This window comes from Mesoplodon bidens (assembly GCF_964165515.1).
Source record: "Mesoplodon bidens genome assembly, chromosome: 14".
Taxonomy (NCBI): Eukaryota; Metazoa; Chordata; class Mammalia; order Artiodactyla; family Ziphiidae; genus Mesoplodon; species Mesoplodon bidens.
The window spans coordinates 57,421,676-57,443,239 of NC_138170.1; positions in this window are offsets into that span (position 1 = coordinate 57,421,676).

Genomic DNA, 21,564 nt, shown 5'->3' on the forward strand with positions numbered 1-21,564 from the left:
AGTTAATTGTGTTGTGCAGCCTCACGACAAAGGAGCAATACCCTCGTGCCACTTAATGCCCCTGGGGCCACATCACAGACAGAAAACCATGCTGCGTGAGCCCAGGGATGCCAATTCTTGTGTTCTTATGCTGTGAAATATTAATGATCAAAAGATGATGAGGCATTCATTAGATGCTGAGTGTCATTACTCCATGATTTAATGGGACTTACTAATTAGTGCCCCACATCAATTGGTATGAATGTGATTTATATATTTCCTCTGAAATGACATCTGTAAGGGTGATATAAGAAACTTGCTGGGATTTATTTTCATTGCTGTTTGTACTCAGCATCTTCAGAGGGTTTATTTCCCATGAAGACTGTGGACCTCTCCTGAGCACTGCCATTCACAGATAGATCACTTAAGCAAATCCTTCAGTCATACTAGGTGCCCCATGCCCATTTCTGCTGACCTGACAATGTGAATTATTGCTTGAATTTTATCACAGCTTCAGCAAGATCTATGGTGAGCTTCAGCCTAATTAAGGAAGACAAAGAATTATAATTTTAGTGTTCCTCTCACCTATAAGCTTTTCCTTAACAGGAACCGCTAAGCTCATCAAAGGAGCCTTATCTGGATTTACACAAAAATGATGAGACTTAGAAGCTCTCTTTTATTTATACTCTCTCTATACTATGTGTAAATTCCTAAATCTTTACGGATATAGAGAGAATATCTTTAACTGTGAGCCCATGGCTGATATCTGAAATGCGCTCAAGTTGTCATGTGTCCTTTTATTTTTTAAAACACCTCTTGAGATAAAGATATTAGATAAAGATATTACAAACCTTGCAAGTTCCAAGGGTGGTCCAACCTTTAGCAACTCTTCACCCCCTTTTCAAACCCTGATGTACTCTAAGAAAAAAATATTCTGGGGCTTCCCTGGTGGCGCAGTGGTTGAGAATCTGCCTGCTAATGCAGGGGACACGGGTTCGAGCCCTGGTCTGGGAGGATCCCACATGCTGCGGAGCAACTAGGCCCGTGAGCCACAACTACTGAGCCTGCGCGTATGGAGCCTGTGCTCCGCAACAAGAGAGGCCACGATAGCCGCGATAGTGAGAGGCCCGCGCACCACGATGAAGAGTGGCCCTCGCTTGCCACAACTAGAGAAAGCCCTCGCACAGAAACGAAGACCCAACACAGCAAAAATAAATAACTTAAAAAAAAACAAAACAAAAGTACCAATGCCACTGTGGATGTGAGGATTAAATTAGTCAATGCTTTAAAAAAGAAAAAGAAAAAAATATTCTGCCACATTTCAGAGTCATCCGATTATCTTCACACAATAACCATGCCCCGACTGGGGCTGACAGAAGGAAACCTCTTTTTCAGGCACTCGTGTTTAACTTAAAAGAAAATAATGTTCTGCTTCATTTTCCTAGCCAGAACCCTTGATCATACCCTTCTCAGAAAACAGCACTATCCTTGAAGTTCATTTATGTCTATGTTGAAGACCAGTCTCAGCATATAATCCAAAGGTTACTATGTGATGGATTACCCTTGACAGTATTTCATAAAAAATGTCACACATTACAAATATGGGCCAGCAGCATGTAATGAGAGCACTGCCTCTGCTGGTGCAGCATTAACAGCATCAGCGGGGATGTGACATATGATGTGTACACAGGTTTTGCTACAGCAACTGCATATCGTTCCATCCACGTTCTTAAGTTTTCTCTTTTGGATATTTCCAACAATGAACTATCACCCCCGAGCCCCACTCTGTTAAGGGAGTGGGAAATATAAACATGAATCGGGACTTCCCTGGTGGCGCGGTGGTTGGGAATCTGCCTGCCAATGTAGGGGACACGGGTTCGAGCCCTGGTCTGGGAGGATCCCACATGCTGTGGAGCAACTAAGCCCATGAGCCACAACTACTGAGCCTGCGCGTCTGGGGCCTGTGCTCCGCAACGGAAGAGGCCACGACAGTGAGAGGCCTGCACACCGCGATGAAGAGTGGTCCCCGCTCGCCGCAACTGGAGAAAGCCCTCGCACAGAAACGAAGACCCAACACAGCCAAAAATAAATAAATAAGATGAATCAATGGTTCCCATCTTCTGGATGCTCCCAGTCTAGTGGTGAAAGACAGACACATAGATATTTCTGTGCACTCTAGTGCACAAAGCAGAACAAAGTGTGTGGCAATGTGGACAATGAAAAGACTAACCACCTGGGGAAGTCAGGAAGGCTATTTAGAGACAGTAACTTTTGAGTTAACTCTCAAAGGATGAGTTAAACTTTACCAAGAGGACTAGATCAGAGACACTGGCATTCCACTCAATATAAGTCTGACTTACGTATCTACCAGACAGATTTGGAGGCTTCCATATTTGAGCCCACTATAAAAGAAGAATGCTCTTCTGTGTTTTTAAGTCATAAACTTGACATCTTCTGATCCCTGACCACAAGCTAAATACTTGCAGGCGAGGAGAAGCAGGAGTCTAAGCCAGAGCACAGTCGATGTATGAGGGCATTTAGCCTGGCAGGTAGTCAAGATGATGGGAGATCACATATCCAAGCAGAACACGGAGGCATGTCTCAGCAGTGCTGAGGGCGGTGCCGTGCCCTCAACGTTTTCAAACTTAGCTTGTTCTTCACTTGTCTTAAATTTCCCTTTGCCATCTCCAGATCTGATATCACCAATATCTCCCTTGGAGAATAACAGTGTCCTAAAACGACAGGGATAGAGCTGGAGAATTTCCACCTGGGCATTTCACTGTGTTGTAGAACTCAGTATGTCTAAAGGTCAACTCATATTTCCCTGTGGTCCAACTGCCCCTCCTCACTTCTCTCTCTCTCTGGTGTTGACATGTCAGTCAAGACACTCAGACCCAATATTTTAGGATTTTCTATCGCATTCACAAAGTGGTAGGGATTCTTCCTTTTAAATGTCTTTATAGCCAATCTTTCCTCTTCATTCCTACCACTTGCTATCACTATGCCTCTATCACCTCACATCTGGATTATTATTCCAGCTCCCTCCTTGGCCCCAGTGATTCCAGGACAGCTGGGTTCATGGGCAGGTCATCCTGAAGTTATCCTGGACACTGATGCCAAATGCATCTTCCTCCAATGTTGTTTTGATGACGTCATCCTTCAGCACCCAACTGTCCTTTCTAGGTTAGAGAGAATTATCCTCTATATTACACTACAGTCCCTCTTTGTTACTGTCAGTATTCCCGCAGCATTTAAACATCCCAATTTATGTGTTGGCCATGTTTAAATATTGAGAAAACAAAACACTTTTGCCTTCTCCAAACACACTTATCATAATATCTAGGTGCTTTATGACATTCATTGTATTTCTCTACACAGAAAGTTCTTAAATAAATATTTTCTTACAAAAAGGTACACACACACACACAGGGAGAGAGAGAGAGAGAGATCTCCAATTATCACAGAGCTATGGCAATGATTTATTGACATACCTATGCTAAGCTAACCATGCTACCCATGAATATTCTAAAAGGCTTTCACCCTTTTGCCCCAGTGCTGAGACCAAAATCAATATCTTTCCTCATCTCAAACATTTAGATTCCATAGAATTTAGATTACGAAGTTTAACCAAAACCACACACTGGACTTCCCTGGTGCCTCAGTGGTTAAGAATCCACCTGCCAGTGCAGGGGACATAGGTTCAAGCCCTGGTCCAGGAAGATCCCACATGCCGTGGAACAACTAAGCCCGTGCGCCACAACTACTGAGCCTGCACTCTAGGGCCCGCGAACCACAACTACTGAGCCTGCGTGCCACAACTACTGAAGCCCATGCACCTAGAGCCCGTGCTCTGCAACAAGAGAAGCCACCGCAATGAGAAGCCCGCACACCACAATGAGAGAGTAGCCCCTGCTGGCTGCAACTAGAGAAAGTCCGCCCACAGCAACGAAGACCCAACGCAACCATAAATAAACTTAATTAATTAATTAATTTAAAAAACAAAACAAAACCACACACTGGCTTTCAAAAAGAGGAGGGGTTTATTCATAGTACTATCAGACATTTTTCCAGCATTTAATGTAAGGATAGAGTCAATTATGTTATCGATCTACAATATGTCATTTCTGCAAATAATTGAGATATCTTATTTTAACATGATCATTCTAAACTGTTCCCCTATAACAATTTTATTTTAATTCAATAACATTTATTGAGCACCTCCAGGGTAAGTTATTGTGCTGGGTCCCACTGCATTATACAAAGATGAAACAAAACCCATGGCCTGTGCCCTCAGGGAGCTTTAGGTTAGTGGAGGAGAAAGATAGAAATGCAAGAGGCTATAAAGAGGGATGCCTGGACTGAGTGCTGTCGCAGAGGTGCAGACAAAATTCAACAGGGAAACCTAGTGCAGGGAGATCAATTTCCAGTGGGAAGAATATGGTTAAGCCAAGTAGATAGACGCTATCTCAGGGAGGCCTTGGAGGAAACAAGGCATTTTCTGTATATGTGTCAATTTAGTCCGGGGCAAAGCCAAAAGTAAATTTTAGAAGTAGCACCTACCATGGTCCTCCTCTCTACCCCACACATGTGGTAATTCATCTTGCCATTTTGTCACTAACTGGAAGCCTGGAACCAGAAAATACCACAAAGCCCTGAAATAGATGGTGCCTGATAAGTTTCTCATTTCACTGACACACCACGGAATGTCACCATTCTTTTTCACATTCCTGGATTAAGCTGTTTCCTTTTTGGAGTCTTTAAGCACATATGGTGAAAAAAAAAAAAAAAAAAAAACACGTTCACCCAAAACCATGTTAAGTCCCACTCAGAGTGTGATGTTTTAGCAGATGGTGGCTCATTAATTGCCATACCTAACTGTATTCCACGCCTTATCTGTGTGTCTGGATACTGGCTTTCTAAGTTGAGGGCTAGTTCAGCTCGTTCAGGCCATGTTTGACAACCAAGGCAGAGCTGGACATAAGTAAGATAGGTATCTACTCTCTCTGATTCACAGCAGCCTATGACGCTGCCCAGGTGAACAAAATCAATTGTTTCCAGGTATCTCTCCTTTTTCTTACCCTTGAACCTCATCTCTGAGTTGTATCTACTCAGAGGCACCAGGATCTGGGGGATACACGTGCACTGGAGTCAGACCACCTATAAATTCCAGACCTAATACTTCTTACCTGCTCATCCTTAGCTAGTTACCTAACCTCTCTGAGCAAGTTCTGAAAAACAGGGATATCAACAGCTACCTCTCAGGATTAATGAGTCATCATTACCACATGCTAAATATGTTTCCTCCCACCCTTCCCTACTCCATCCACGTAAACACAGAAACATGCTTCAGAAAACCCACAGCCTAATCATATTAAGCCCACGTCATTTAAATGTCATAAATACAAATAGCTAAATAAGTTATTGATGACATGATTTTTTTCATGTGACTTATTATTCATCTTATTCTTGTAGGAGAGGCAACCTACTATTCTTGTTTGTTAACATGTAGTGAGCACCTGTGGGCCAGGGGGAGCACATTCCCAGCAGAGGGAACTGCCAGTGCAAAGGTCCTGAGGCATGAAAGAGCTTTGTACCACTGAGGAACTGGAAGGACACCACTGTAGCTACAGAGTAGTGGATGAGCCAGTGAGCAGTATGAGATTCAGTTGCAAAGTTGGTCAGTAGCCAGTTCACACATGGCCTAGAAGGGCATCCTATGACGTTTGGACTTCGGTCATAAGAAAACCTTTGCAGAGTTTTAAGGAGGGGAGGGGCACGAGTTGATCCATATATTAAACGTCACAGACGACTAAGTGAAAAATGAACTGGGGCTGGGGCTGGGGAGTATGAAAGCAGGGAAACCAGTCAGGAGGCTATTGCAGCGGTTCAGACAAGGGATGCTAGTAGCTCAGACTAAAGACACAGCAGTGGAGGAAGAGAGGTGGGTCGAGGTTGAACTCATGGAATTACTGGGAGTCCAGATGAGGAAAAGGAAGAATCAAGAACCAGGCCCACATTTCTGGTTTGAGTGTTTGAATGGCGGTATCATGAAGTGAGGTGTGGAACATTCTTGAGAACAAAGTAAAAAATTCTGTTTGGGGGCTTCCCTGGTGGCGCAGTGGTTGAGAGTCCGCCTGCTGATGCAGGGGACGCGGGTTCGTGTCCTGGTCCGGGAAGATCCCACGTGCCGCGGAGCGGCTCGGCCCGTGAGCCATGGCCAATGGGCCTGTGCGTCCGGAGCCTGTGCTCCGCAACAGGAGAGGCCACAGCAGTGAGAGGCCCGCGTACTGCAAAAAAAAAAAAAAAAAAAAATTCTGTTTGGGGCCTGTTAAGTTTGAGATGCCATTTAGAAATCTCAACTGGATGTATGAATCGGAGAGTTAAGGGCAGCAGTCTGGAAGGGAAGATTTCGATTGTAGAATGTCAGCAGATAGGTGTTAAATGCATGTTGATATTTAAATTCACAGGACTAGGTGAGATTGCTTAGGGGAGAGTGTGGCTAGAAAAACTAGTAGGTTCGGGTCAAGGCAGGCTTGAAGACACTGGAGCATTAAAACCTCCATGGGGGGAGGAAGAGCCACAAAGAAGACCAGGAAGGAAGGTAGGTAGGAAGCCAAGAAAATGCATGTCCTCAAAGCCAAGGCAGGGGAGTCTAACAATATGCTTTGATGACACAGCAACAAGACAATAGAGTCTGGGCTGTGGGGTCGGCGGGACTTGGGCTCAAATTCTATGTGATTATGTTGTGGGGAGCAGGATTTGCCTAGCCTCTCCAAGCCTCTGTTTCCTCATCTATAAAATGGGGACCAGAGTAATAATAGAGCTGCTATGAGAATCAAACACACAATGAAAATAAAGCATTAGCAACATAGTGAATGTAAAGGCTGACATGTAATAAGGGCCCTGTGTATATGGCAGCTGTTGTGATTGTTGTTATTTATCATCTCCAACAATAATATCTGGTGGCTGCTCACATCTGCAGGTCATGATCCTCATGAGGTACAGAACGTTACTCTCCCAAGGGTTGTACCCCAGTGAAAAGCCTGGAGGCTTACCATAAGGCTCCTGCAAACATAAATCATCTATAGCATTGGTGGAATGATGGGCGTTCAAAAGTGCAAGAAACCATTATGCTCTTTCAATAGGCTATATTGTTATGAGCCCATAAAGGGGTTCAATGGTGTTTTGTAAATAACCAAAACGAACTGCTAGAGTACGACAAGGTATCTCCAGTCCTCAAGGTCTCTAAATGGACTAGAGAGAAAGGCCTCTGTAGAAAATGACTGCCCATTTTTATGGAAACAAAACACGTTAGGGGAACCTAGGTAGAACCTGGATGTCCCCTCCCCGTGCAAGGGGCTGGGAAAGCCCAGAGAGGACAGGGGGACATTAAGCCAGCTGTAAACAGCATCTGGATGAGAGGAGAAAAAGAGACAGCCTCCTCTAAAAAGGGGCAGGCAGAAAAAGGCAGACTCAGGAAGGACCCAAGACCCAGCCAAGATGCGGCTCCTAGAAGCCAGAAGGCAGCTCTCCACAAGTGATGAGAGATCCAAACTTTGCCCACGTGACTGAAGTCAACATTCACACCTGGAATGTCACCAGGGGATGAAGATTGAGTCAAATGACCCTGAATATGTGAATTCAACCCAGGTCTGGAGGCATTTCCCCCCACTTCAGAGAGCAACATCACCACCCCGGACAACTCTGTTTTTTTCTTCAGTTCTTGATTTGGATAAGCCTCTTGAAAAATTATTTGAGTCCAGGTAATCATTAGCCAGTATGTGAACAGCTATTATGAATCAGATACTCCGAAGAACACAGAACAATGTGTCGTGTTCTTTACAGCTCTCGGCATGCCAGTATTTTATCAGGCACTGTGGCGTGTAATCATCTGCTGTGCACAGTGCTTGGAGAACCATCCTGTTCTTTTGGAAGGAGTCACCAGTTTGGCAGGACTTGGTACACACCTCCCCACAGCCACACCTGAGCCCCTGTAATGAATGGGTGCCACATGGCACTGATGGTCACTCAAGTGGAGAAGCAGATGAAAGCTTGAGGACAAATTACTATCTCACCTCTGACTACTGGTATAGAGAGGCAGGACCTTGTCAGGGTCAGATTTATGAGGCCGATTAAAAAAGAGAGAAAATGTACCAATGGCCAAAAAGGAGTCCAAGTAGGTGGCTTTGATGTATGAGTTCCATCTGCCTAATTTATTTGGTGTCTGTAGTCTGCATGTGATCAAGAGCCCTGGACTAGGTGAGTGGCAAGTCAGGGAGGGGGCTGACAGTGGGGGAGATGTCACTTAGTGTTTTCCAGCCAGGCCACCATGTGCCCTTATGAGCCCCGCTGAGACAAAAACACAACAGAAAGGGATTCTCTCCAAAGAATCATGGAATTTAGCCAAAAGAAATCCCTGAAGTTTCACAGTGAAGTTTAATCCCCACTTCAGGACTTTCTGAATATTTAGGGAAATGCTTCCATTTCTCAGTTTCCTTTTCTGAACGCTGCCTGGCTTTTTTGGTCCTGAATAATGTGGACATAGTTTGAATTACTTCCTTTTTCCATCCTCACTCAGCAGTTTACCCTTTTCCATATCAACCACTTTTGCAAAGACCAGGTTCTTTGTGTCAATAAAATGACAATTGAAAATGGCTCTCACGGCAGTATTGTTAACTGGGTTTATAGAACACTCTTTTAAATGTTATATTTGGTAGCAATGACAGCACACTCTAGACACAGAATCCTGAAAGGGGGAGGTCAACACAGACTAGAGCCAGGATCAGGACTAAGGAGCTTTGGAGAGGAGGAGCTATCGGAAGTACTCTAGAGACAAAGGAAAAGAGGTGACAATACAAACAGTATGTGATCAAGAAACGTTAGAGGGGGCTGCCCTGGTGGCGCAGTGGTTAAGAATCCGCCTGCCAACGCAGGGGACACGGGTTTGAGCCCTGATCCAGGAAGATCCCACATGCCGCGGAGCAACTAAGCCCATTTGCCAAAACTACTGGAGCCTGTGCTCTAGCATCCATGAGCCACAACCACTGAAGCCCACACGCCTAGAGCCCGTGCTCCACAACAAGAGAAGCCACCACAAGGAGAAGCCCAGGCACCACAACGAAGAGTAGACCCCGCTTGTCACAACTAGAGAAAGCCCACACACTGCAACGAAGACCCAACGCAGCCAAAAATAAATAAATTTTTTTAAAAAAGAAAGAAATTTTAGAGGGACTTTCCTGGTGGTGCAGTGGTTAAGAATCTGCCTGCCAATGTAGGGGACACTGGTTTGAGCCCTGGTCCAGGAAGATCCCACACACCGCGGAGCAACTAAGCCCGTGCGCCACAACTACTGAGCCTGTGCTCTAGAGCTCACGAGCCACAGCTACTGAGCCCGTGTGCCACAACTACTGAAGCCCGTGTGCCTAGAGCCCATGCTCCGCAACAAGAGAAGCCATGGCAATGAGAAGCCCCCACTCGCCACAACTAGAGAAAGCCCACACACAGCAACAAAGACCCGACAGTCAAAAATAAATTAATTAATTTTAAAAAAGATGGTTAGCATAAATTAAATAAAAAAGAAATGCTAGCTATGTACTATTATTCTATAAATCAGTAGGTAAAAACTGCACAAAATAAGCAGCATATCAAGTGGTAGGCACAGGTCAGAGTTGGTGGGAACAATTATCCCCCAGCCTGGTTCAGCATGGGTTTGGGTATTTAAAGATCTAGATGGCTTATGCTTAGGAGAATGGCGGCTTCCACGGTTTCCCTGATCTTCCTGCCTACTACTTCCCACCTACAGTCATGGAGCTTTTATGGATTTATAGAATAATAGTATGGAGCTGACATTTGTTGATCACATACCAGGCATTGTTCTAAGCACTTTATATGGTTTTGCACTTAATCCTTGTAACAGTTATCATCATCATCATCATCATCATCCTCATCATCATCCTCATCATCCTTATTTTCTAAATGAGGAAACTGAAGTACAGAAAGGGTAAATAACTTGCCCAAGGCCATACCCTTAGTAAGTGGCAGAGCCAGGACTGAACCCTGCATGCTATGACTCCAGGGCCTGCACTCTTACCTGTTATTTGTATCATTACAGAGAGAGGACAGTGTTTTAGACCAGCTGATAATAGTAGAATGACAATGAGTGGTTGGATTCCAAATAGATATTGAAAGTAGTGCCCACAGGATTTGCTGATGGTGAAGAGAGAAAGAAAGGGACTGGGTGGAGTTGTCATCAGTGGACACGGGGAGACTATGGGACGTGCAGGTTGGAGCAGTGACACTCTCAAGAGCTAGGTTTGGGATGCACTAAATTGAGATGCCGATTAGATCTCTAAGTGGAGATGCTGAGTGAGCAATTGGAAACACACATCTAGGGCTTGGGGAAGGGGTTCAGGCAAAGAGATAAATTTGAGGGCCAACAGAAGCCACATATAGATGGGACTTTAAACCATGAGACTGGATGATGTCACCCAGGGAGTGAGTGTTGATAGAAAAGAAAAAAGGGCCAAGGACTGAGACATGGAAATCTGCTACAAGTTGAGAAGCATGACGAGTTGAGTAAGAACTAGCAAAGGAGACTGGAGGGGCATGGACAGAGAGACAGGAGAGGGTGGGGTCTGGGACACCAAGTGAAGAAGGTGCTTCAAATAGAAGAGAGTCGTCAAGGTCACAACGTTTCTGATTGGTCAAGCAAGATGAGAAGTGAGAACTGACCACTGGATTTAGCAAAGGGGAGGTCTTTGGTGACCTTAGTGAGCACATTTTCAGCAGACTGTTGGGGATGTAAGCTCAACTGGAATGCATTCAAGACAGAATAGGAAGAGAGAAGTTAGAGCAGTGCAGATAGATCACTTCTTCAAAGGAGTTTTGCTGTAAAGGGAAGGAGAAAAAATGAATAGCTAGAGGCAGGAGTGGGATTAAGAGAGGTTTGTTTGTTTGTTTGAAGATAAGAAGATAACAGCATGCTTATGTACTGATGGAAATGATCCAGGAGGGATGGAGAAATTGATACAGAAAAGAGAAGCAGAAATGCTGGAGTGGGATCTGGTAGATAAATGGAGAGGTTGTCTTAGGTAGGTGCCTGCAGAGTTCATCCATAGTAACAGTGGAAAGAAAGAAGGACATGGTGACAGGTGCAGGAAGATGAGTGGGTGGATGATTGGACCTTATGGAAGTTCTCTGCTGATTTGCCATGTGCTCTGCAAATGTTAATGTGTTCAGAGGAAGGAGAAATCTTAAAAATGGAAATGGCCAAAGAAGTATTGATGGGGAGATTGGGACTTGAGCTTCAAAAGATCTATGAGAGTAAATAGGTGGCGAAGGAGATAGTATGTCGGGAATGGAAAACCATGTGAACCCAGAGATAGTAATGAACAAGGTATGTTCATGGGACAGTGAACACCCTGGTCCTCCTAGAATTTTTGTCAGGAAAAGTTTGATAAACTTTGAAATATTGATTAGATTCAGACAGCAGAGGGTTTAAACAACACTAAGATCTTAGGAAATGAAGAAAGGAAGAATGACATGATGGAAGAAGAGAGATTAGGAATTAATCTAGCAGTGGTGGTAAAGTAAGTGCTGAGAAGGACTTCAGATCACCCAGGCCAGGGTGATGAGAATCACGAGGGCAGCATTGGAAGCAAAGGAAGAGATGCCAGAAACATTATGAATACAAATAGTGAATAAGTCTGGGCTTTCCTGGTGGCGCAGTGGTTGAGAGTCCGCCTGCCGATGCAGGGGACACGGGTTCGTGCCCGGGTCCGGGAAGATCCCACATGCCGCGGATTGGCTGGGCCCGTGAGCCATGGCCGCTGAGCCTGCGTGTCCAGAGCCTGTGCTCCACAACGGGAGAGGCCACAACAGTGAAAATAGTGAATAAGTCAACCAAACGGGATAAAAGAAGTCAGACACCAATGCTGGAATTCAGGCCAAGACGATTAGGATCATGATGGATCTGTTGGCTAAAATGAATAAAAAACCTTTATAGAAGCAAGTTGGTACATAAATCAGGAAGGAGAAGAGATTTGGAGATTTAAGCTCTGGCCATTTGGGTTTGAGAGGACAGAAGGATACCTGTGTAGAAATGTCCACCAAATAGGTAGAAAAGTAGATTCGGCGGGTATCTATGCAGAGGCAAACATGTTCAGAAGTCTGTGGGAGTCTGGGTAGAAAAGAAGAGCAGAGGTCGTGTCTGGAGGTGGGGGCTGGGTGGAGGACGAGGGACCAGGGTCTGGCAGCATGGTGTGAGTGACTCAGGAGAGCCACACAAGCCAGGGATGGGGAGTTTCAAGAAAGGCCTGGTCAACGGTGTTGAGAATCATGGGAATATCCAATAGCAGATAGAAAAGTGAGAAAGTGTCTCAGTGACATAATACCTGGGGCCTTCAGCAGGTCATCATCAATAGAGGAGTTAAGGCAGGAGCCACACTTCTGAGGTCTGAGGGATGGATAGAAGGTGAAGGAAAAAACGGTAACACGTTGATTAATTTTCAGAGAACTCTGGCAGTCAAAGGCAGGAGGGAATCATTCTACAGCTAGGGAGGTCAGGAAGAATAAAGTCTCTTAAAGGCAGAGGAAGCTCCTGGATGTTTGAAGGAGAGACGTGGAGAAGGAGAAAAGAAAGTTACTCCTAAACCTTAAAGTGGTAATTTGAATAAAGAAAAATTGTGATGGAACTGATAATATTATTATTGCTTGCCTATAATAAAATTTCACTTATCACAGACTGATTTGATGTCAAATAGAGCATTTTTAAAGATCTATGCCTGTCCCATTAGATCGAGGGAGACAAAAAAGGTAGGTCTAAAGGTAGAAACTTCTTTTTTGTGTCTCAGTGAGGATATCGACTTTGTGGTGTGGTAGGATAGAATAATCTGCCCACTCCACCCCTGGGACCTATGAATGTGTTACCTTACATGGCAAAAGGGACTTGGCAGATGTGATTAAGCGTCTTGAAATGGGGAGTTTATCTTGGATTACTCCAGTGGGTCCACTCTAATCACATGCATTCCCCAAACCAGAGAACATTTCCTGGGTACCATCAGAGAGACGTGTAAAATGGAAAAAGTGTTAGAGAGATGCATTGTTGCCACCTTGGAAGATAGAGGAAGTAGACTGCAAGTCAAGGAATGCAGGAAACCTCTCAAAGTTGGAAAAGGCAAGGAAACAGATTCTCCCCTAGAGCTTTTAGATAGGAATGCAGCCCCACTGATGCCTTGGCTTTAGCCAGGTGAGACTAACTTTGGACTTCTGACCTACAGAACTGTTAGGTAATAAATTGTCTTAAGTCCTTAAGGTGGTGGTAATTCGTTATAACAGCAATTGGAAACTAATACTTTAGTTAAATTGCTTTCTTTGTAGGACGGTAGCCCACAGTTCTCCACTATTTCCCCTCCTCCTTGACCCTGTTCCCCCTTCGATCATGCTCCAAGGTTCTACTGAATTCCAGCAGACATGACAATTAAAATTCCTAACAGCTGGAGAGTGAATGCCTTGGCCAATCCTCCTGCACCGCAGGCATCCGTCTTCTCCAGGCATTTATTTCAGCTGAGCACTCATTCCTTCACCCAAGGTGCTACTCTGCCTGCCATCCAGGAATGGGAAAGGCTGGAGGATGACTGTGGGTGGACACTCCAGGAAGCAACAGAGAAGCCTGAGTGCCAACGATGTGTCCACTACAGTCACAGGAAAGATGCATAGGGTGAGCTCTTCAGATTTGTGCAGAGCAATGAGCTCTTTCCTGTATCAAACAGCTGGAAAGATTTTTTTTTCACCTTCACTTTGAAAGCAGTCAGAATGGATTTCCACCTGAAAAGAATTTAAAAGAATGGAGCATATGTAGCTATTGCCCTGATTACCTGAACGAAGTTATCAAAGCCCTAGAGGTTGCTTTGAACTGTGAACATGGACTCTGAAAAAGGACCCAAGTATCTTGAGAGTTACTTATAAGGCAGGCGTGTACTGAATGAGGAGTGTTGATCCAGAGGAGGAATTTATTGTACAGGAGGAAGGAAAGACATCAAGGTTAACTAGTAGATGTAAAGGGAGCTAAGTTAATAAATCCAGGGGAATGTGGACAGGTCATGAATACTTCATGGAGAAACAGCGATAAGCAAACAAAAGAAAAGGAAGGAGACACTGAAGAATGTTTCTATTCTTAGCACCGTAACAGTGAAGGGTGTGAAGAATACAGTTGGGGTGTAGACATAAAGCACAGAAGGTCTGCCCCAGTCACTGCTGCATTGGGGCTTATTTCCCTTGTTAATGATGTTATGACAAGAGGAAAAGTGCATTAGGTTGGTTATTAGAAACTGGGTTACATGTGTCTAACTGGAACCATCTTGAGATTTGAGCAAGGGTTTAGAGGAAGGTGGCTGTGCAGCCATGAGTGAGGTCATGAAAGAAAGGAATTAGTTACCTCTAAGAGGTTAATAAGCTGGACTCTTCCAATAGAGAAAGCTTCTGGCTCAGAAACCACCCCACCCCGGCCCCGTCACTTCTCTGGCTGGACCAGCAAATGGGTATAAAACATGTTTGTGTATAAGCATTGTCTTGCCAGACCTACAGGGGAGAAAATTCTCGGAACACAGGCCGGGGGTGCTCTGTAGAAGCCAGTGGCTCGCCCCGTCTCACTGGTGTTCAAGAGGGTGTGCCCGCCCCGTGGGTGTGTGCAGAAGAGGATAGAGTCAAGTGGCACTCATCATTCACTGTAAAAATAAGACCAGTGTTCAGTAATACGTGTGGGCTAATTTTTTAAGTAGACTTGCTTAAGGGTATCATACATTACAGCACACAAATCTATTGATCCTGATGATGTCTTTACATAAGTCATTCCTGAAAAAGTGAAGGATGTGTGCTCATTTGTACGTTGTTCAGAGATCTCAAACTAGACAAGGGAAGGGACAGGTGTTGGGAGTGGGGGGGCGATAATGTGATAAATCCTGTTCAACTTTAAGATGCATTTTTGTTGCAAGTCCATGGTACTTAAATTAAGGTTTATGTTTTGTCTTCCTATACCTTGATTAAAGGTATGTGTATATATCAGCTTGCACTCACACATATTTGTAAGTATGTACTACCTCTCAATATATATAAGTTAATAATGTGTGTATGTATAGGGGGGTGAGGTGGGAGGGGCTAGAAAACCCCACCACTAAGAACCCACTGCCACCTGTTAATTGTATAGCTTCATTGCAGGAGAACTGAACAAATAAACTATCTCAAAGGACGAAGTGATCTAGTGGTCTTGGAACAAAACACGTACAAGCCTTTCCCAGACTTACTAATGCCAAACCAGTGATCCACGATGAAAGTGTGCTATGTCAGTACACATAATATTATACAGAATGATAGGTTATATACCCAATTTTTATTAGCACCGCTGCTTGACAATTCTTTGCTACCTTCTAAGGCCACCCTAATTTAGATCAGCCTGTAGCATGCCTTTTTATTCTGAAGCTTGGACACCTGGGGTCTTGTTGACCCTGGAGACACTGCCTCTCCCAGGGCCAGCCAATTCCAGAGAGAATGAAGGACCGGGCCAGGAGCACGCCTTTCATATGCAAACCAACCCACTCAGAGCCATGGGAGCCTAACCACCTCCTTTATTAGGCTTCTGCACGCTGAGCCACTGTCCCCCTGCCCTAATCACGCCAGGGCCAGGGTACCAAAGAGCCAGAGACAGCCCTTATATCCCAGAACCCACTGGAATTATTCAAACTAGTCAATGCTAAACTTGTTTACCCTGCCTCACCTGTTTCTCCCCGCGGAAACCACAAAGAGGGCTCTTGCCCTTATTTTCCCCTTGGTCCTTCCGCCTCCTGACTGATTTTGCCGCTTCCTTGCGTTCTCCTCCCCCTCCCCCAGGCATGGTGGAGCCCCTCCCCTTGGGAACTGTGAGTAACAAACTAATTTTTCAGTGACAGTCAACTCTTGATCTATTGTCCTCACCATTCCTGAATAAAAACAAAAAGCTATGTCTTAAAATACAGCCCGGGCTTCCCTGGTGGCGCAGTGGTTGAGAGTCCGCCTGCCGATGCAGGGCACTCGGGTTCGTGTCCTGGTTCGGGAAGATCTCACATGCCACGGAGCGGCTGGGCCCGTGAGCCATGGCCGCTGAGCCTGCGTGTCCAGAGCCTGTGCTCCACAACAGGAGAGGCCACAACAGTGAAAGGCTCGCGTACCGCAAAAAACACAAAACACAAAAAACCAAAAAACACAGCCCTACAGGGGTAGGTTCATGAAAATTGTGTTGATTAGTGAAAAGATTAGGCATCGGTTGCTTGGGAGACGGTACTAATAAGACCAATAGTTCAGTCATAGGAAAAGTCAACTTCTTTTACGACCCATTGCCAAATATTTACACTGCAAATCCAGTTATTAGCAAACATTTATTTAGAACTACCATGTACCAACTAGACCTGTATAAAACCATCTCTCGACTCTAATTCACGTGGAATGCTTATATAAGTAGCTGGAATTACCAAGGCCAGGAAAGAAGAACCACAATTCACCTCCGGTGGGCCATGACCATCTGTGCCACCTGGGATGGAGGGAAGGCCATAGCAGGGATGTGACCATATCACCTTGGGTTCCTTCCAACCAATCTGCAATAATTTGTCCTTTGAATCACTTCACAAATATACAGGCTTTAACTTCACACCTAAATATGCTAATAGAAAGAATGACTGCCCTGTCTTTACAATGTATCTTTAAACACATCCATAGAATTGTCCCAAAGTTAATTGCAGGGTGTTAGATAGGGAGATCTACTTGGTTTCACTTAAACAATTGTATACTTTTATACTTGGAGAACTTCACCATCCCAGTTGCATAGTTGAGGGATCTGAGACCTAGAAAAACAGTGACTTTTCTAGAATTAATGGCTAACTGGGGATAGAATCCCTATTTGACTCCTACTGCAGTTCTGCCTTAATTGTGTGATTTAGAGCATATCTCCAAACTTCCCTGAACCCCAATTACTTTTTCTGAAAACAAGGATACTAGTACCCCTTCACAGCTTTGTTGTATTATTCAAGATGTGAAAAGTGCTTTGTAAACCATAAAATAGGAAATGAATAATGAATGTTATCAATAGTATCACTAAGCTGTTAGAACAAAGGGGTCAGGCCAATCAACAACTTGGACTCATAGTTGCACCTTCTCTTAAAAGACAGAACACATATTCCTAGAAATACACTCGGATGAAATGCTTCATTCAAGAGCCTGGAGCAATGATGGCACCTCTGTTTGTAATTATGGATTTATTCTTTTTGGCTACTGTGTAATCCCAGGATTACTCTGGGCATCTTGACTGAAAAGCTTTTAAATTATTTTATCTCCTTTTTGCAAATATATATTTAGTTACAAAAGTAATACATGTGAACTGCAAAATTCCCAGTAAAACAGAAATGTAGAAAGACAAAGTGATGATCCTTCCCTCAGCTTTCCCAATTCCAGTCCCCCAGGGCAGCACTGCTACACACACATAATTTTTTAAACACAGAAATGGGATCATGATAGATAGATAGATAGATAGATTAGACAGATAGTTTTTTTCCTCAGCAATCTACAGTGGGCAGCTTTATTCACATAAAGCTGCTTGGCTGTTTTCACAGCTACATAATATTCCATTGCATAAATAACACCATAATTGATGGCCCCTCTCCCATTTAGGTTGTTTCCAATTTGTCATTCTTGTACGTGTCTTCATTGCGGATGGACGTGTAGACACTTGTTTGAGTATTTCTGTAGAACTGATTCCTGGAAATCAAAGCGCAGACACCTTTATGGGGGCTCAGAGGACCTAGACTTGGGGGTTTCCACTTAAAGTAACTGTCCTCACTTTCATCATTCTTTATCACCAGCTATGCTTCCAGGCAGACAATGGTGCAGAGTCCAAGGCAGACGAGTCTAGATGGGGCAGAGTCAGTAAGGGCACGAGAATAGAACCCGTTACACAAGAGGGGTTGTGTGGCGTGCTCTGCAGTGACTCAGCCCTCGCATCGTTTGCCACTCACCCTGTCAAACTCTGCGTTCCTGCTGACTTGTAGCATCTGTGCGTACAATGAAACTTTTGACAACACCAGCCTAGGGTTGCTTTAAATACACCAAGGAGGTCATGTCACAGTTAGTGAACATTCATAAATAACTTCCTAATGAATAGAAACAAGAGGAAGCTTAAACTCCCATCCTCCAAAAAGGTCAGACTTGGTCTCCATTTGTAGACAAGGAATATCCACCCTTCATCAGTCTGGCAAAGCCCTGGCCTGCCCAAGGCATGGTTCTACCCAGTGGGCTGTTCACTACTATGGCCTTTCTCACCTCCCACAATCCCAGTCCATGCATGTGAACTCCAACTCTTGGGAAAATGCTGGAACAAATCCCAACTTTTGGAGTTGTCTTCAGCTTTGAGAAAATGCCTTCAGTGGTCCAGTTGTATTTACTGAACATTCATGGAACAATTCCTGATGCATCTTATTTTCTATACCAACTGTAATTCATCTGCTACATTTGGACTTTTGGCCATGCTACAGTTTTCCTAAATTGAAATGTTTCTTACGCTCAAAGATCTCCCTGGTGTTTAAAAGCAAAATTAGTTTCCTATAAAAACTTGGCATCACTATCATTAATTAACAGAAAGTAGGATGCCTCTGTGTGTTTACCTTCACAAAGTGTATCCATACAACGCATTTCTTTCCCAGAGGCATGGTTTATTCCTATGGACCAGAAATTAAGAACGTATTTTAAAAATAAATGCATGCTTTTTCACCAGCAGGGAAGTTTTGAGAAGTAGACTACTATATTTCATGAAAAGACATCAGACACAGGGGTGTGAAAATTAAATAGAGCCTCTCACTATGAGAAAGTAAAGTATGTTAAATCGCTCACTTTATCTGAGGCTACTTTTCTGTGGCTTGATCCAATTTGCCAAACAATGTATGGGCTGATCATCCAGCCAGTCAGGAGCTACTCATTGGCCAGCTTTATGGCTGATCTGACTTGCTAGTAACATTGCAAGGTAGAAGTGTGTGTGTGTGTGTGTGTGTGTGTGTGTGTGTGTGTGTGTGTGTGTGTGTGTGTGTGAAAGAGAGGGGGGAGAGATTTTATTACTAGTTATAACAAAAGGACTCTTGAAACTTTGGGGCTTAAAGTTAGAATTCCTTTAGACTGGTGCTGGAAAGCAAGATTACAACAAAGTTTCTCTGCCTGGTTTCTTTTTGGTTGGTATAATCTGAGTCATGGTATAGCTAAACCCATAAATCATATGGTGATAGTAGTTATATTTCTATATACATTAAAGACTTTAATTCATAATGATTTCTGGGTAAGCCCCTGAAGTCTGGAACCACATTTTATATCATTTTTGCCTCTGTGACTTTTATAACAAGGTTAGGGATATAAGTAAAACCAATAAATAATAGACATTTGATAAACACTTGCTGACTTTAATTAGAGATGATCTCTTCCCTCCACTATTTATGTTCTATGATAGACAAACATAAAATGAAACACTTTCATTGAAAAATGCTACTCAGAATCCTTCAGGTTTGTCACTCATAAGAAGCCGGGGGCACAGTGGGACTTAGAGTTGAAGGAAATGGCCTTGTTGGCAGCCCTCTTTTCTTTTTCCCTTCTGTTGAAATCAGGACCAGAGCCAAACAGGGCAATGCCATGTGTCCTGGGAGCGCTGAGTCACATCAATTCTATTAAACTGAAAATGGGACAGAGCCCAGACTCGGGCAGGCAGGAGGCTTGCTGAGGCCTTGGCAGCCAAGAGCAGGCAGGAATGGGCATCCTGAACCAGAGTACAAGCCGGGCCAGCTGCAAAATGGAAGGTCCTGAGCCCATCCTGACAGGGACACTCCCTGGCATACAAAAGGGTCACAGGGCCCACAGGACTCGTCCTTTCTACCACCATCCCTCACCTAGTGCCCTGCCTGGCCTCTGTGCTAGCCAACCATTCATTTCAGCCCCAGTTTCAGTCTGGGCACCTCTGTCCACCTGTTCTTTTTTTTTTTTTTTTTTTTTTTTTTTTGCGGTAAGCGGGCCTCTCACTTTTGTGGCCTCTCCTGTTCCGGAGCACAGGCTCCGGATGCGCAGGCTCAGTGGCCATGGCTCACGGGTCCAGCCGCTCCATGGCATGTGGGATCTTCCCGGACCGGGGCACAAACCCGCGTCCCCTGCATCGGCAGGCGGACTCTCAACCACTGTGCCACCAGGGAAGCCCCACCTGTTCTTTAGTACAATAATGTACCCCTTCACCTCTAAGCTCATGACATTTCTCCTTCCTCGTTTAGTGATGCTTGAACTCCTTTTCTAGAATCTCGGGCATCACGGCCCCTTGAGCCTATCCTTGGCACTCACTCCTATAACTGCCCCCATAGGCAACCAGAGCGTTCAGCCCAGCATTTCCAGCTTCTGCTTTGCCCTTGGCTCTGGGTGGAGAGAGTCAGACTCCGTCTCGAGGCATAATCACTCAAGGGCATAATGAGGCCAGGTGCAGTTCAGAGTTTGTGGATATGCAGAGTTTCAGTCCAAAGGGAGGAACAGAGTAGCAAGAGAGTCTTAGGGCAGGCTCAACTGCAATGTCAGGTAAGAGGCTGCTATCAGGATTGGGTGACGAGGAAGAGCATGCGGCCCAGCATTTGTGGCCATGTCACTGGGCGCCCAGGCCGGGAATGTGAACTAATCCCAGAGGTGAGACTGATGCACTTCCTGCCAGGATTGATTCTGGAACTGAGGTGGAAAGGAAGTTGGAATTAGGGCCATTTTTAAGTCCAGCTTTCAGGAGTTATGGAGGGTAAAGTCAGAAGAATAAAGATGGTCCAAGAAGCAAGTGATCTAGATGCCTCGTGGAGGAAAGCAGACTTAAAAGATGACTATTTAAGTTTCATTAGGTCCCATTTGTTTATTTTTGTTTTTATTTCCATTACTCTAGGAGGTGGGTCAAAAAAGATCTTGCTGGGATTTATGTCAAAGAGTGTTCTTCCTATGTTTTCCTCTAAGAGTTTTATAGTGTCTGGCCTTACATTTAGGTCTTTAATCCATTTTGAGTTTATTTTTGTGTATGGGGTTAGGGAGTGTTCTAATTTCATTCTTTTACATGTATCTGTAAAAGACAACCCTCAGAATGGGAGAAAATATTTGCAAACGAAGTAACTGACAAAGGATTAATCTCCAAAATATACAAACAGCTCATGCAGCTCAGTATCAAAAAAACCCCAACAGCCCAATCAAAAAATGGGCAGAAGACCTAAATAGACATTTCTCCAAAGAAGACATACAGATGACCAAGAGTCACATGAAAAGATGCTCAACATCACTAATTATTAGAGAAATGCAAATCAAAACTACAACGAAGTATCACCTCATACCGGTCAGAATGGCCATCATCAAAAAATCTACAAACAATAAATGCTGGAGAGGGTGAGGAGAAAAGGGAACCCTCTTGCACTGTTGGTGGGAATGGAAATTGATACAGCCACTATGGAGAACAGTATGGAGGTTCCTTAAAAAACTAAAAGTAGAACTACCATACGACCCAGCAATCCCACTACTGGGCATATA